Source organism: Artibeus jamaicensis, unplaced genomic scaffold (assembly GCF_021234435.1).
Source record: "Artibeus jamaicensis isolate MK-2021 breed Jamaican fruit bat unplaced genomic scaffold, CSHL_Jam_final contig_1832, whole genome shotgun sequence".
Taxonomy (NCBI): domain Eukaryota; kingdom Metazoa; phylum Chordata; class Mammalia; order Chiroptera; family Phyllostomidae; genus Artibeus; species Artibeus jamaicensis.
Window position 1 is genome coordinate 276,439 of NW_026521362.1, and position 17,449 is coordinate 293,887.

The 17,449-nt window shown below is 41.0% G+C and overlaps 1 protein-coding gene across 2 annotated transcripts in view; it reads left to right on the forward strand.

Moving 5' to 3' along the window:
- Positions 1–17,449, forward strand: part of ACVR1 (activin A receptor type 1) — a 137,106-nt gene that overhangs the window by 49,182 nt on the left and 70,475 nt on the right. Inside the window, exon 2 of one of the 2 annotated variants that reach the window (XM_037138326.2) lies at positions 1,199–1,412. The gene's annotated coding sequence lies outside the window, so the exon portion shown is untranslated. The other variant, XM_037138327.2, reaches the window with a different exon arrangement.

Consider the following 17,449-nt stretch of genomic DNA (forward strand, 5'->3'; position numbering starts at 1 on the left):
TAATTTTACAATCAAATTGATTGTGAGCCTCAATTTAAACCAAAGTGAGGACAGGTTTGACATTATTTTCAAAGCACTTCCTTGAATTTCAAGGTTGATGTGATGTTCCTTCCAAATAATTATTGAGGAATGCTGTATTTTGGGTTTGTTTTCTGCTTAGATGTAGTTACGTGGAAGTTTTCTTGGCAAAATGGTCCTTGAAGTTAAAAAGAAAAAAAGGGTGCTGTTTTCCGAAAGGAGTTTTTCAGTGTTCTGTATCACTTAACCATTTGAATGGGAAAGTTTGGTTCTAATAAAAATTTCCTCTTCCTTTGGCAATGTTGACATTTTAAAAGTTTTCCTAAAGGAAAAAGGAGCTTGGGTGGCTTTTTGTGTTTTTGTTAGTTATCTAGAGCCCCATTCCCTTCCGCTGTGCGCTCCTGTTCCATCATTGTTTCATGAGCCTTTGAACTCGATCTATCTACAACTGAGAATGGTGCTTGAATGTGAACCAAAATCAGATTATTTGGGGGCGGATACACCAGAAACTAGTTACCCTGGTAAATGGAGTGTCTGTAGAGTGGCTGGGTGTCTGGAAGAGACTTACACTGTACACTGCTTAAACTTTACCTTTCTAAACTAACTACAGATAACTATAAACATATGCAAAGCTATTGGTTTTTTTTAATAAGATTTTTTATTTATTTATCTTTAGAGGGGAAGGGAAGGAGAGAGGGAGAGAAATATCAATGTGTGGTTGCCTCTTGTGCGTCCCCTGCCGGGAACTGGCCTGCAACCCAGGCATGTGCCCCAACTGGAAATTGAACCTCGATCCTTTGGTTCAAAGGCCTGCGCTCAATCCACTAAGCTACACCATCCGGGGTGCCGTTGGTTTTTTTGTTTGTTTTTGCAGTAGACTAGAGTAAATGATGTATGAGATTTAAAGAAGCTTGATCTTGAAATTTACAAACTGCAGGTCTTACTGGGTTTTGTGTCATGTGGAAAAATAATTTAAAGACCAGTATGGATCTGTGACCTCAACATACTGCATGTCAGTGTGTTTCAACCCTTTCTGTACTCGCTTTAATAGTAAATCTGCTCTAGTTTTGTGGACCCAACTGAGAGGCTTGTCAAGTATGCCCTTCCTTTAGCCATTACATTCACAACTGCAGAATTTCCTTTTGCTCAGATGCTTTTCCTTTCTTCTTTTCCTCTGCAGCCCTGAGCCACTCGTGAGCATCGCATTGCTACAGAGGGAACTACTGGAGAGCGACTGGAGCAGCGAAGCTGCTGGGAGCTTCGCTCGCTATTCCAGGAGATTCCAGGGGCACCTCTCCCTGCCCACATCTCTGGTGAACTAATGAGCGAAGCTCTGAAGAAGAGCACTGTGCTTGAAGGACTTCGGGAAGATATGACCCGGAGCCACCTCTAAGGTAGCCGAGTCAGCTTTTCCCCAGGAGCTGTCAGAGCAGCATTGCTGGGACCAGCATTAGAGCCATTTCCACAAATCTCCTCTTTTAATGTTCTTTGGCAGGGATCGAATCTACACGGTAATTTCCTAGCCACAATGGTCATTTTGCTGGTTTACGTGAATCCAGTATCAGAAAGTTAGGCCTTAGCCTTAGTTCCTGCATTGCCATGAAGGCAGGTTTTTTTCTATGGAGCTGCACAGTTAGTCTACAACTTGGACCAAGTTGTTCAAATACTACTGACATTTCCCTACATATGAAATGCTTCTGCCATCCTTTTCACCCTACAGGGCCGCTACTTTTTCCCCCCTTTTAAATAGACTTTGTGTTTGGGTTCACAGCACAATTGACTAGAAAGTGCAGGGCATTCGCATATGCCTCATCCCCGTACATGCACAGCCTCTCTCACCGTTAAGGCTCCCTCCAGAATGGTGCATTTTTTATAGCAGGTCAACCTGCATCGACACATCATCACCCAAAACCCATAGTTTACATTAGGGTTTACTGTTGGCGTTGGCTCTGTGGGTGTGGACAAGTGTATAATGACATGTATTCACTTTTATAGTACTATACAGAATAGCTTCACTGCCTTAAAAATCCTCTGTGCTCTACCTGTTTGTCATTTCCTGCCTCAGCCATTGGCAGCCACTGAGTTTTACTGTGTCTATGCTTTTACCTCTTCCCAAACTTCATTTTCATACTATGCTTCCTATGGAGTCCTTTAAAATGTGTGTGTGTGTGTGTGTGTGTATAGTTTTTTTCCTTCCTTCTCTCTCTTTCACCTGTAGCTAATAATTTTGAACACGTACTTTTTTACATACAATTTTTTCCTGTACAAACAAAATATGTGTATTAGTTAAGTTTAAAAATTGATGGAGAATTCTGGTCAAGATGGAGGCATAGGTAAACACGCTTCACCTCCTTGAACAACTACAGAAAAAATTACAACTAGACCTCAAAACAAGTAACACTCAGAACCATCAGAAAATTAGCTGTATGGAAGTCTGACAACCTAGCATTTAAAGAAGCCACATTCATCCAGATGGGTAGGAGGTGTGGAGATGCTCTGAGATGGGGTGTGATGTAGGGAAGTGATGGACTGGAAGCCCCACATTCATGTGTCATAGATGGAAGTTGGGAGGGGTACCTCAGAACCGAGGGATCTCAGCTACAGGCTAGATAGACCACATGGCCCAGGGTTCTAGCACCAGGAAGATAAACCCCCATAACTTTTGGCTGTAAAAATCAGTGGGGGATGAGGCTGTGGAAGGAACTATCAGATCCTCAGGATACTCTGCTTACAGGGCTTGCAGGACCTTAGAACTTATGCAGACCCAATCCCTCTGGGATGCCGTACCTGGGCAACAGCTCGAAGGGCACCAGTTGCATTTGGGAAGTAGATGAAATGACTAGAAATAGGGCAAGTATGGCGTAAACCTCCAGAAGCCAGGCAGTGGCATTGTCCCCTCTCCTGGCTCTTCCCCCACAAAGAACCAAAGTGGTGAAGTGGAGTGAAGCAGGGTGCCCTGCCCTGACCATTACTTAAGGCTTTGCTCCACACGATGCTGGGTGCTTTTCTACAGTAGGTCATGCTACTAAGACAGAGAGTCAGAGCAGCTCTACCTGATATACAGAAACAAACACAGGGAGGCTGCAAAATTGAAGAGACAGAGATATGGCTCAAATGAAAGAACAGAACAAAACCCCAGAAAAAGAACTAAACAGAACCGAGATAACCAACCTATCAGATGCACTGTTCAAAACACTGGTTATCGGGATGCTCAAAGAACTCATTGAATATGGCAACAGCGTAAAATAGACCCAGGAAGAAATGAAGTTTACATTCAGTGAAATACAGAAAAATCTACATGGAACCAAGAGTAGAAGGGATAAAGCTGAGATTTAACTCAACAATTTGGAACATGAGAAAATAAGCATTCAACCAGAACAGCAAGAAAAAAAAAAGAATTAAAATAATAAAACAAGGATAGTGTAAGGAGCCTCTGGGACATCTGCAAACTTACCAACATCTGAATCATAGGGATACCAGAAGAAGAAGAAGAGCAAGAAATTGAAAACTTACTTGAAAAAATACTGAAAGAAGACTTCCCTAATTTGATGAAGGAAATAGACACATAAGTCCAGGAAGCACAGAGAGTCTCAAACAAGTTGGATACAAAGCAGATTACACTGAGACAAATCATAATTAAAATCCCAAAGGTCAGATAAGGAGACAATCTTAAAAGCAGTGAGTTACCTACAAAGGAGTTCCGATAAAACTGTCAGCTGGTTTCTTAAAGAAACCTTGCAGGCTAAAAGGGACAGACAAGAAGTATTTGAAATGATGAAAAGCGAGGACCTAAAACCTAGATGACTCTATCCAGCAAAGCTGTTATTTAAAATGGAAGGGCAGATAAAGTGCATCACAGACAAAGTAAAGCTAAAGGGATTCATCATCACCAAGCCCATATTATATAAAATGTTAAAGGGACTTATTTAAGAAGAAAAAGATCAAAACTATGAACATTAAAATGGCAACAAATTCACAACTATCAATAACTGATTCTAAAAAACAAACTATGGAAACAACCCGAACAGGAACAGAGTGATAGGTATGGAGATCATTTGGAGGGTTATCAGCTGGGTGGGGTAAGGGAGGGTGTAGGGGAAAAGGTTCAGGGATTAAGAAGCATAATTGGTAGGTACAGAATAGACAAGGGATGTTAAGAACAGTGTAGGAAATGGAGAAGCCAAACAACATACATGCACTACAATGGACATGATCAAAGAAGGGGGTTGGAGGGAAGGGGTGTACTGGGCAGAAGGGGGCACAGGGGGAAATATTGGGATAACTGTAGTATCAGTAAATTACATTTAAAAAATTGATGGAACATCACTATACATTTGTTTTATGACTTGCTTTTTCCTTCTATTTCCTATGTTGTGGATATTTTCCCTTTTAAGCAGATTTTTTCTTTTAATGAGAACCTCAGTCTATGTAATGACTGCTCAGTGTTCTTTATATGGCTGAAACATTATAATAACCAGTCCTCAAATGATGGGTTAGCCTATAATTTAAAGGTGGATGTGGGGGAGACCTTTCACATTAGGGAAAAAACAAAAGTCATGACTGTTGACATTGGAATTTGATCATTAAGGATGTGAGTTTTTATTTTCCAAGGCAGATGATGCTTAGTTTTGGGCTGCTGCCGAGGTGTCGTTTTTGTCAAATTTTCATCTCTGGATGCCTGGAAGGAACTTTTCTGGCACTAGGCTGCGTTAATATATTAGCATAGTTGTTAGTTTTGGCTACCATCCTCGGAGCATTTTGAGATATTTTTATGCCCATTTAAGGTGGCATGAGGTTGAATTAGTTTGAAGAAGAAGTAATGAAAAACAAGTATGGAATTAAGAGACTGATTTTATTTTGTATGTATGCTTATTTGAAGGAGGAGGAGGAGATGATAGTGTTAGTTAATTGCTTACCCTTTGATTCTTAATTATTAAACAGGGTTAAAATAGTTCAGCTCAGGTTGTGGCTGGGTGGCTCGGTGGATGGAGTATCTTCCTGTACACTGAAAAAGGTTGCAGTTTCATTCCTAGTCAGGGCAATAGGTAGGTTGTGGGTTCGAACCCCAGTCAGGGCGTGTGCAGGAGGCAACTGATTGATGTTTCTCTCTCACATTGATGTGTCTCCTCTCTCTCTCTGTCTTTCTCTGTCTCTGTCTGAAAATCCGTAAACGTATTCATGGGTGAGGATTAAAAACAAATTGTTCAACTCAGTAGTTTCATAGGGTAGTTGACAGAATCACCAGATAAGTTTTCAGATATCTAGACTAGGGAGTGAATATTTATTTCTGTTGTTGTTATTTTATACAATATTTTTTAGGAAGGTAATATAATCAATATTTGTAAGATTAGGGGAAAAAAAGTAAAAAATAAGTTTCCCAAGTACCCAGTTACCGGTCCTATAGGTAACTACTGTTTCCAATTTCTTGTGTATTCTTCCAGAGATTTTAGGGCATTTGCAATATACCAGCATGAAACCCATAGAAATTACTGCAGTTTCTTTTTATTTTCTTTTACACAAATAATAATGATATATTACTGTTTTGTATCTTTTTTCATTGAAGTACTATTTTTTGGAATTTTCTTAACTAATTAATACTGAATTCTTTTAAAATGCATGCCCAGTGTTCCACTGTAGAGACACTCTGATTTATTTAACCAGTACTATATTGAGGGCCGTATAGATCAGTTTCAGTTTTATTATCATTAACAAGGCTTTTGGGAATAAGCTAGTACATACATCATTTCCGACACATTGATGAGCATATCTGTAAGATCCATTTCTAGTTGTGGGGTTGCTGGCTCAAAGGCTATGCACATTTTAACTTGGGTAGAAATGCCATTGCCAAGTTGCTGCAGTCATAGAGCCTGCAAAGTTTTAGGTTTCACCAGCAGCGGGTGAGAACGGTGCTTCCTCACACCCGTGTCCATCACAGCGTGGTTCTCAAACTGATAGTTTTCTTCTTTACCAAATTGAGAGGTGAAAAATGACAGGGTAAGGTAGCTTCAGTTTGCATTTCTCTTATTTTGGTTGACATAGAATATCTTTTCGTAAGTTTACAGGTGATTGGTGTCTCCTCGTCTGTTCCCTCTATGTTTGTCTCTTGTCTGTTGTCCTGTTGGGTTCTCGATCTTTTTCTTGTCACTTCATGGGAGCTGCTGCACACGAGCAAAATCAGTGCCCCCACTTCTTGTGATATGGGATGTTTATATTTGGTCATTTGTGTAAAAATTATTTTATTGAGCAGATTATTTAAACTTTTGTAGCCTTAAATTTTCCAGTTTATTCATCCAGCAGACACTTACGGAATGCCTCTCTGGCACTTGCTTTAGCAGGCAGGCTATACAGTAGTAAACAGAGCATCCCAGTTCTGGCCCCATAGAGCTTACGCTCTAGTGGAGAGGTAGTCAATAAAAGATGTCCAAAAAGATTTATAGGGATCAATGTGTAATCAGACTTTTTGTGGCTTCAGGATTTTGTATCACAGTTAAAAGACCTTTTCCATTCCTAGAGTTAGAAACCTGTCTTGTGGTTTCTGGTAGTGTCATGTGGGGTGGGTTTTTTTGGTCCCCCCCACTTTTTAATTTTAAATCTTTGTTCCATCTGGAATGTTAGGTTTGATTCCAACTTGATTTTTCCCTAGGTGCTCTATTAATTAGGGGAAGGCTGGGCTGCGATAACCAAGGGACCGAGATATGCTATTGTTCAAAGAATATAGATGTCGAGTTTTTCCTCACTTACCAGTCCCAGTGGGAGCAAAGCAGTCAGCTGAACAGCCATACTCACAGGTCCCTTTTATTGTCACTCAGTTACCAGCATGGTCATAACTGGTTTGCTACCACATCTGGGTTTCCTAGTGCAAAGGACAGAGGAGAAAGCCCTGGTTCAGGGATCATAGTTGCACACGTCACTTCTACTTCCATTGGTGAGAATCTTAGTCATGTGGGCACTTCTCGCTGCCAGGGAGGGTGGGGCATGCAGACACTGCGGTGCCTACGCATATTCACGGTATGAAATGCTGCGTGTGCTCACGCACCTTTTTCAAAACACACATTCCATCTTGACTCCTTTTACATTTTCATGTAAAGTAAAACACAAATGCAGACATCCACACAAAGCATACCTAGATTTGTTCAGTTCTTATAAGGTGAGTATTTTTTGTGACCGCCATGCAAGTCAAGAGACGGAGTACGAGCAGCCTCGCCAGCCTGTTGGCGTGCCCCATGCCTCTCACAGCCCCTTTCTCCCGTGCAAGTAACCACTTTCTCGATTTCCGTAGTAATTGCTTTGTCGCCTTTTTCTTTATGGCTTTGCCACCTGTGTGCACATACCTAGCTGCTGTAGTTTAGTCTTACACTTCTTTTTCTGTCTTTAAGTCTCTTAAACTTCTGGTTCCTCTCCCAGCCCCTTCCTTTCCTTACAGCTAAAGTCTTGAAGAACCCAGTCATTTGACCTCTAGTTTCCCATTGGCTGGATTTCGTGATTGCAGCCTTATAGTTTAATTCAATGATTTCTCTTAGTAGGAGATGGTGTTTTAACACTGCAGGCTGGGCAGCAGGAGTGTCCACTGCTCTGGGCAGGTCATTGTTTCCAGGCCTTCATAATGACAGAGGTTAAATATACATAAAATACTTCATGAGTTTGTACTGATATTTCCAATTACAGTGCCGTCGTTGATAAGGTTCTTACTTAATCTTTTCAGTATTGCATTTGAATTTCCTTAATTCCATGCAAAGGATTCTGGTTCTCTGGGAACAGCAGGGGATGATAGAATTCGAATATGTCTCAGTTACTCATTTGCTTTCTTCCATATGAAATACACAGTATTCTCAATACTGCCGCAATTCTAGCACTACACTGCTAGTTATGATAACTAAAAAGCGATAAAACAATTTCTTTTTGATATGCTATTCCATTCTCCCCGCAATTTTTGGCAGGAGGGGATGTTTATAGTTGTTGAAAATTGGGCAGATTTAAACATTGACTAGCTTTTAGAAGAAATTTGGAGGAGGAATACTTTTAATTTGGTGAGGTGAGATGTTGGATTTATATCTGTGTTTAGAAAAAAATTCTTAATTGTTAAGAGACTTTGTGGGTGAAATGACGTGACATCTGCGATTCTTGTTAAAATACTCCAGGGGAGCCCTCGCTGGTGTGGCTCAGCGGGTTGAGTGCTGGACTGCGAACTGGGGGGCTGCTGGTTCAATTCCCAGTTGGGGTGCATGCCTGGGTTGCAGGCTGGGTCCCCAGTGGGGGGCCTGCAGGTGGCAGCCACACATCAATGTTTCTCTCCCTCTCTGTCTCTCTCCCTTCACCTCTCTCTAAAAATAAAGAAATAAAACCTTAAAGAAAAAATACTCCAGGAGGAAATGGACAGAGTAGTGGAAATAAGATGGCTCATTTTTGACACAGTGTGGTAGGATGTTGTTTATTTTTGAAATCGGGAGGTCAGAAATAGGGTTCATTACATACTTTTCTTTTTGTTTCTGTGTAACTTGAAATACCTGGAATAACATTTAAAAAAAATCAGTTTTATAAACAGAAAAGACAAGGACATAAGGTTAGAGAAGGAGATAATAAGGAATAGATGATGGGGGTGGGGAATGATCAGGAATAGGTGATTCCATTCTTCACCTGGGTGTTTGGTCTCAGCTTGGTGGCCCTGAAGCTAAGAAACTGGGTAACATCTTGAGTGAGAAGCAGATTTAAGGGATGAGTGGCAGAAGAGGACACTGCTGTCCAAGGACACTGAGACCATCTGAACCCTAGATGTAGACACCAGGGAGAGTGGAGCCTCTGAATCCCAGCCAGGGAGGAGCCCCGAGGGAGAAGTAGGTTATCGGTACCGCCATCCTGCAGAGTGGATGAGTGAGATCACTCTCTGCATTTTCAGCACCCCCTGAATTACCGAGGGGCTGTGATACTGGGGCATTCCTAGGCCTCATCCCCAGTCAGTCCAATCTAAATCTCTAGGCATGAGGGTTGGGAATTAGAGTTTTGAGCAAGCTCGCCTGTGAAGCTGAAGGATACTCTTAGGTCTACAATAAATTAGGACCTTGGCAAGAGGAGGTGCTTCAGTGACGGACAGGATGGAGAGAGGGAGGAGATGGAGGGAGCTGCTCTTTCTAGAAAGTGTTCAATGAAAGGATGAAGACGGATATGGGAGGAGGCAGGTGGTGATTGTTGAAATAGTTGTTGCTTATAATACTAGAAGAAGTTTACCTGTAAATGTGGAGAATGTGAGTGGTCTCCTTGCAGGATGACTGTGGAGTCAGGCTTAACATGAACTTAAGCCTCCTGCCCGACCCTGAGAGGTTATTTTTGGGAAAGAACTTCATTTTTTATTCTTTTTGTTTGTTATTATTCTGATTTTTTTTCACAGCCTCTGCTTCTCACGGTCTGCCTGGGCCTACGGCCCTCCTGCGGCGGCAGGCAGCGTGGGGTCTGGAGTGCGGACGCGGGCACTTTTCTTTGTGCTCCCCCTGCTCCACTTGACATTCTCCGTTTGCTCTTCAGTTTCCTTTGCTTCATGTTAAAGTGTGGCTCACACCTGCGTTGAACCTGTAAAGGGGGTTTCCTGGTACAGGGTCGTGTTTCCATTATTAGCTTGGGGACTATTGGAGGGATTCTCTTATTTTCATGATTTCATAATCACCACCTTCAAGAGTTGCGGAGGGAGGACTGAGGTGAGAATTCTGCTCTTTCATAGTCCTCTGCCTAAGGGTCTTTGTGTAGTTTTGTTGTTAGAAATAGATCGGATTCAGCAGTTCTTCTTTCCAGGATTTCTACCTCTTAGGAGCATCATCTATTTCCTAAAATTTGTTTCTTTCTCCCCACTTAGTAGAGCACACTTATTTTTACTTTTACCCTGGCACTGTTATGTAGGTTGGTGAGTGTTCGGGGTGGGCTGGGTGGTTTTGGGTCACGTCAGTTTCCTGGTCTCTTTTTACCGGACGTACGTGCAGAATCACTCCCTGCCTCATCTCCCCATCTCCTCCTTGTTTTCTGTTGTGGTTACTTCGATGCCAACCCATTCAACTGGGCACTGACCCTGTGAACACAGCTCATTTTATTTCTCATGGTCATATTTATACTTTTGATGGATATATTTAAATGAACAGCTGTGCATTTGTTGAGTCATACCACAATTATCTGATTCTGCTTTAGCTGCTCCTCTGGCAAACACATATTTCAAGCTAAGTTGTGAGAGAATTCCATGAATCACATTCTAGTTGGAGGCGGGGAGGGGGAAAGACCACTATGAAAAGTATTTGCAAAGATTAATGTTAATTAGTTCTCCCATTATGTTAGAGTAGTTGGATTCAGTTACTATTTAGGATGTCACCTGGAGAAACTTTATAAAGGCGTAAATAACTATACAGGTTTAATGGTGACTCGGTAGACAAAATTCCCCGGAATCATTGCTGTGCAGAGAGAGTTAGTAGCTGATGCTGCTCTATTTAAGTAGATAAAGGGTCTTTGAAGGAGTTCCTTTCTGGAAAGGCTAGTGTTCTTGACTCAGCAGTCTTTGAATTCATTGGCTAAGTCTTTCTCTTAAGCCTCCTGAACAGATAACATTGTGATACAGAAGATGGTACGATTTTCTTTTTCTTCAGATGTATTCCTTGCTAATTGTAATCTCTGATTGAGTTTTTGGCTTCTATCAGCCAGATCTATTTTTCTTTTGTCACTTCCTGGGAGTTCTTTTAATAGGCATGGAATCACGGCTTTCCAAATAACGTCAATAACTGTTGGAAGACTGGGGGTAGTGGGAGGTAATGTGTCAATTTCTGACTTGTAGGAGGTATATTTTGAAGCTGCGGAGCCTGTCTCAGAGGTCACTGGGGATGGCTCTGGGTGGATCAGCTGGTGTCTGCAACTAGAGAGCCAAGGAGTCCTTTCCAACTGGGATATTGTCCACCAGGGAGTTGTCTGGCACACCCGGAGTCTGCCAGCCGTCTTTTTGTTTGGCTGCGTCTCTTGGATGACACCTTTGAAAACTGAAATCCAAGTTACAAATGATATCTTTTAATTTATCTCAAATACCGTGTTGCTACTATATTAAATTGAGGACATGGAGTAACCAAGTCATTTCCTTGTCAGGCACTGCAAAATTTATAAAACTTCATCTTCTTCTTCCCACTCAAACCAAAGTGTAGCATAGACTAAGAAGTTAAAATGAATGTGCTTTAATTGACATTGAGTGCCCAGTTTGTGCCACGCTTGGGTATGTAGCCATGAGCTAGGCAGAGATCCTACTCCCCTCCCGCTGCTATTTTGGTGCGTGGAGGAAGGGGTGGGAGAGGGGAAACATAACAATCAACAAACAAATAAACCACAAATTTCATACAGTGTTAAGTGCTGTGGAGAAGATGGGTAACAATGCAAGGGCAAGGGTGGGAGGTCTGAGGCAGGAATGGACTTGAGTGTGGAGGGGAGTGTGGGTGAGAAGGGAGGCTCTGGTTAGGTTGCTGTATAAAGGCTGCTTTTTTCTTCCTCCACAGAAATATGCTTTAGTGTCTCCTATTTAAATAGAGAGAGGTGGTGAGGGGAAGGGGGAGAGAGACACACACACACACAGACCTCCCTGGTGCTGATATCCCTTTCATATTCACCCCCCCTTCAAATTATGATGGGTTAATTACAGCAGCCATAGAGTTGGGACAGTTGTGTCCGCTGGTAGGTGCCTAAAACACCATTTGTCTGCTAATGGGGGGGATAGGCAGGTCTGCACTGTTTGGTTGAAGGGGGAAGTTCAGGCCTGGTTAGAGATGAGCTAGCCGGCTGAGAGCTTTTAACTGAGGACTTTGGGAGGAAGTGGGATTTTAAATGGGCTCTACAGTTACATGTCTAGGAGTTTTGGGGAAGGAATAACAGGTTCCTTCCTACCAGTAGGTTAAAGAAAATCGTTCCAGGCACAGTTTATAAACTGGAGGGTGAGGAGTGAGCCCGGAGTTGCCTAGGTCAAGATAACAAAACAGTTGGGTCCTATTAGTTGAGCAAAGCAGGAGAGCCAGGGCTGTTTGATGCTGAGGGAATTAAATGGAAAATAAGGGGCAGTTTCCATGTTGTCAAGTGTGTTGAAATAAAACCTAGTCTTGAGATACCAGTAAAGCATGGACTGGGTGACCAAAACATTGGAATCTCAGAAGCTTGGCGTAGTTATTATCTGTGTGTCTGGTAGCATTGTGGTAAAGTCAGTTTCACCCTGTAGACAGTTACATTAAACTTAGTGGGATTCATTGGTTCTTACATGGTAGCCTAACTTAAACTTTTCAATTTACTTTTATTCAATTAAGCCTGATCTTCCCCCAACTTCTAACAGATGAAATGGTCTTTCCCCCACTTTTCCAAACCCTATCTTCAGTCCATCTGTTACAGCTGGAATGTTCGTGGTGTAACTCTTTCAGTCAAAACCCTTTCTTTCCTGAAATAACCTGTAATTATTTCCTCTAACTACAGGATGAACTGATCCAGGGGCTGGGTTTCAGTTCTATAGGACTTGTCCAAAAAGCCATTTGTATTCATCTATCATTGAAGATCAAATTACATGCTAATATTCTGAAAGCAACACCCACCAGAAACCCTCCAGCAGCAGCAAAGTCTATATAAAACCAAGCCCTGGCAACTTGCACATTGCCAGTTCAGACACAGCGTGGTGTTAAAAATATTTCACAGGTCATTTGTGAACTGGAGAAAAGACCCTGACTTAACTTATATGGTATGATGGCTTCGGTTTAGCCTTTCTTTGCAGCTATAACTGACAGCCCATGTCATTTTCACTCCTGTTAAGGCCCAGGTAATGTGAAGCAAGCTGCCCCTGCTTCCTCTCTCTGCCTTTTGAGCACAGAAGAAGCACAGCTATTCTCCCTTAATGGCTGATTTTTGTCCAACTTGGAGGTGGTGGTTGTAAGTATGCCTTCCTTCAAAGTTTTATGTCTAGAATTTGTCTTACTGTGTCTAGCTTTGTTCCAAAACATGCCTGACACACATTTCTGTTTTTATTTTGAGATGTTAGTTATAAGAGAACTGAGAAGTGGGGATGGGAGATTTGAGAGAGAAATCACTTGATCTGTTGTCAAGGTGGCTTATTTTTTCCCCACATCAATATTGTTTTGGAGAGTCGGGGGAAATCTGAGGTTACAAGAGCCTATGAAATTAATGTTGAATTTAGAGAAATGGAAAGAGGGCATGATTGAAAAGTGGTCCAAATAACCATGAGTAGAGATTGTTTCTAAGATGAAAATCAAGGGGGTGAAAGTGCAGAATGTGCTGAGGCTCAGCTAAAACGTTAAGGACAACAAAAGCAGACAAAAGCAGCTAAACTCTGATGGACTAGTGTAAGGGTCAGAGTGGTGGTTGGTTAAGACCTGAACTCTGATGGTTTCTCCCCACCCACTGAAAATTCTACTCACTAAATATTTATAGATTTTTTAAAAATCTGAAATGGGACGAATAGGAGTATATACTTAAGAGTGTTTGCGGAGGGAATGACTGAGATGATACACATGATCCCTAAGCATAGTTCGTGGCTGGTTAGTAGGTATCTCTCCTTTTAGGATGATAATGATGTCATTTTTGTCAAAAAAAAGAAAAGTGGGATTACTCCCTTTTTTCTTTGCCTCTACCATTTATATTCAAGAGAGTGAGGTTTTTTTCCCCTTACTGAAGGCATAGCATAGACTGTATAAAGAGATAAAAAGAAAAAACTGTCAGGGCAGAGTAGTGGCAACCCCAGCAATGGTGAGTGACTTTAACGGGATGGTGTCATTCAACATATGGATGCGTGAATGTACAACCTGTCTTTCAAGATTCTTTCTAACTTGGAGACTGTTAGAAGTTGAATTGATAAAAGTGTCAACAAAGTCTCTGTTGAATGAGTAGAGACAAAATAAATTGTATGTTGAACAAATGGACAAACCAAATGAGTTCAGGTCACCTGCACTGACAAATGAACATTTCATAGAATTTTATGATGGAAAACAAACAGGGTTCATTTTATAACTTTCTCTTCATCTTCAGTGTTATGGACAACAAGTTGTATGCTGTCCTTAAGTCTAGATTTTAGAAATAGCCTTTATTCTTGAAGTAGATTATCAACTAGATTGGTTAATAGGTCCTAAAAGTTGGCTGTAGAAGTACATTATACTCTGGATTATTTAGTGACCAATATGAGAATGCTTTGTGATTTCTTTTATGGGTTTGTATTGCAGTGTATGTGTGGCCTTACCCAGCTGTGAAATTGTGATGAGCCAAAGAAGTGCCAGACTTGGTTTCAAGCCCGTACATGTTAAAAATGAGCTAAACGCTAGCTCCTTAACTGGATATCAGTCTGATCTATAAATGGAGTTTGAAAAGTACCATGGGATTTGGGAAGCAGGTCTGTTTTCCCTTATGACATGCTGTTTTTAGTAGAAAATCATGGGAATACTGTTAGCTCCCAAGGTTGTAGTCCTGAGACATTGTACAAGATGGTACTGGCATGAAGAGGTACCTTAGTTAAGTTGAGAGGTCCTCAGATTTGAAGTGTTAGATCAGTTCCTAGGGATAGAGGTCCTTATCCAACAGCAGAAAGGAGCTGGTGTACAGTGGCAGCAAAAATTCATGCTCTGAACTCTTCAGATAATATTCTGTAATTCCCCAGTAGCCTATGATTTTTTAGTTAGGGATTTTGGCCTTAGAACATTACATGAGGATTTGGTTGATCCTAAATGAGATGACCAGTGGAGTACCTTCTTATCGTGTCTCATTCAAAATATATTTAGTTGTGTTCATGAAATATTATTCTTACATTAAAATAATGTAATGCCTTCTTGACCATAGATTTTGTCGACTTCCTTAATTTTAGAGAGGCTGATGAGATTTCTGAACCTATGGAACAGTAGTAGCATTTTTGTCAGGTAGTGGACTAATGCTCAGCCTAAAATATCTGGTACCATCTTATCTCTACAGTAGGAATGATCATATAAGGAATGAGGCAGTGGTTCTCAAAGTGTGATCCGAGTGGGCTTTCCACGACTGTCTCAGGGGTTCCAAGAGGTCCTCCTTCTTCTGGTGACATATGTGTTCAAGGCTGGATTTGCTATATGACCTTTAACCAGTGCAACATGTTATAACAGATTGAATGTAGAACATCTGTGAGAATCCAGTTGCTTTTGAGGCTGAACATGATAGAGATTTGTGAAAATGCAAAACAATGCCAGTTTTCTCACTATTTTTTTTTGCGGGGGGAAATGAAGTTCCTTTTTTAATTTATAAAAAATAGGATAGCATGTTACTGCTCTATTTTAGTTTCTAATAGAGTAGATGTAGATACAGCCTGCAGAAGAAAGCTCCTTAGGGGCTTTGATAGTTTTCAACAGTATAAAAATATTCTGAGATCACAAAGTTTGAAAACCACTGGAGTAGGACATCCCTGAAACTGTTGGAATATTGCCACTCTTTTTTAACGCTTCTAGTACTTTTTTTTTTTTGCCAACCCCCAACTGAAATTCCTTAGCCAAAGTACTTGACATTAGGGGAATGGAAAACTTACTTTTTTCTTTTTAAAGATTTTATTTATTTATTTTTAGAAAGAAGGGAAGGGATCGAGGGAGAGAAATGTCATTGCGTGGTTACCTCTTGCAAACCCACTACTGGGGACCTGGCCCACAACCCAGGCATGTGCCCTGACTGGGAATCAAACCTGCCACCCTTTGCTTCGCAGTCTGGTTCCCGATCCACTGAACCACACCCGCCAGGGCTGGAAATTTTACTTTTAAAAACAATATTTTCTTTATTTTGGAAATCAATTTTATTTATTTATTTTAAATTATATGTATTGATTATGCTATTACAGTTATCCCAGCTTTACTCATTTACTCAGAGGGAGTGCCCCCTCTGCCTAGCACTCCCAACTCCCTCAGGCAGTCCCCTACCATTGTTCCTGTCCATGGGTCATGCCCATAAATTCTTTGATTACTCCATTACCTGTACTGTACTTTACATCCCCATGACTATTCTGTAACAACCAAGCTGTACTTCTTAATCCCCTCACTTCTTTACTTACTCCCCTATGCCCCCCTCCCATCTGGCAACCATTAAAATGCTCTCTATATCCATGATGCTGTCTCTGTTCTTCTTGCTTGATTAGTTTATTTTTCAGATACAACTGTTGATAGATATGCATTTATTCTCATTTTATTATTCATAGTTTTGATCTTCTTTTTCTTAAATAAGTCCTTTTAACATTTCATATAATAGTGGTTTAGTGATGATGAATTCCTTTAGTTTTTTCTGGTCTGGGAGGCTCTTTATCTACCCTTCGATTCTTAAATGATAGCTTTACTCGGTAGAGAAATCTTGGCTATATATCCCCACTTTTTGTGACTTTGAATATTTCTTGTTACTTCCTTCTAGCCTGCAGACTTTCTTTTGAGACATTTGCTGACAGTCTAATGGGAACTTTCCTATAGGAACTAACTTTTTTCTCTTGTTGCTTTTAAGATTTCTCTTTATCTTTAAACTTTGGCATTTTAACTGTGATGTGTTTTGGAGTGGGCCTCTTTGCATCCATCATAATTGGGACTGTCTGTACTTCCTGGATTTGCATGTCTATTTCCTTCACCAAATCAGGGAAGTTTTTTTTCATTATTTTTTCAAATAGATTTCCAGTATTTTACTCTTTCTCTTCTCCTTCTGGCACCCCTATGATGTGAATGTTAGAGCATTTGAAGTTGTCCTACAGGCTTTTTACACTATCCTAATTTTTTTTTTTTATTCTTTTTTCTTCTTCTTGTTCTGATTTCTTGTTTTTTGCTTCCTTATGTTGCAAATCATTGATTGAATTCTTGGCTTTATCCACTTTACTGTTGTTTCCCTATAAATTGTTCTTTATTTTAATTAATGTATCCTTCATTTGTAACTGGATCTTTTTTATGCTGTCAGTTGAGGTCCTCACTAAGTTCCTTGAGCATCCTGATAAACAGTGTTTTGAACTCTGCATCTGACAGATTGCTTATCTCCATTTTGTTTAGCTCTTTTTTCTGGAATTTTAATCTGTCCTTTCATTTAGGCCATATTTGTGTCTCTGTTTTGGCAGCCTCCCTCTGTTTGTTTCTGTGTATTAGGTTGAGCTGCTTTGACTTCATGTCTTGGTAGTGTGGCCTGATGAAGATATCCTGTAGGATGCAGTGGCACAGCCTCCCCTGTCACCGAAGCTGGGTAGTAAAGGTGTGCCTTTCATGTCAGCTGGGTACACCCTCCTCTTGTAGTTGAGCCTTGGTTGCTATTGGCAGGTCAATGGGAAGGATTTACCCAGGTCAGTCAGCTGAAAGGTCTGGTGTGACCACTGACCACCAACCTCTGCCTCCATGAGGATCAGCTGTGCAGGGGCGGTTGGTGCTCTGATGTGGTCTGTAACTGTCCACTGGGTACAGGCCCTCGTGTTTCC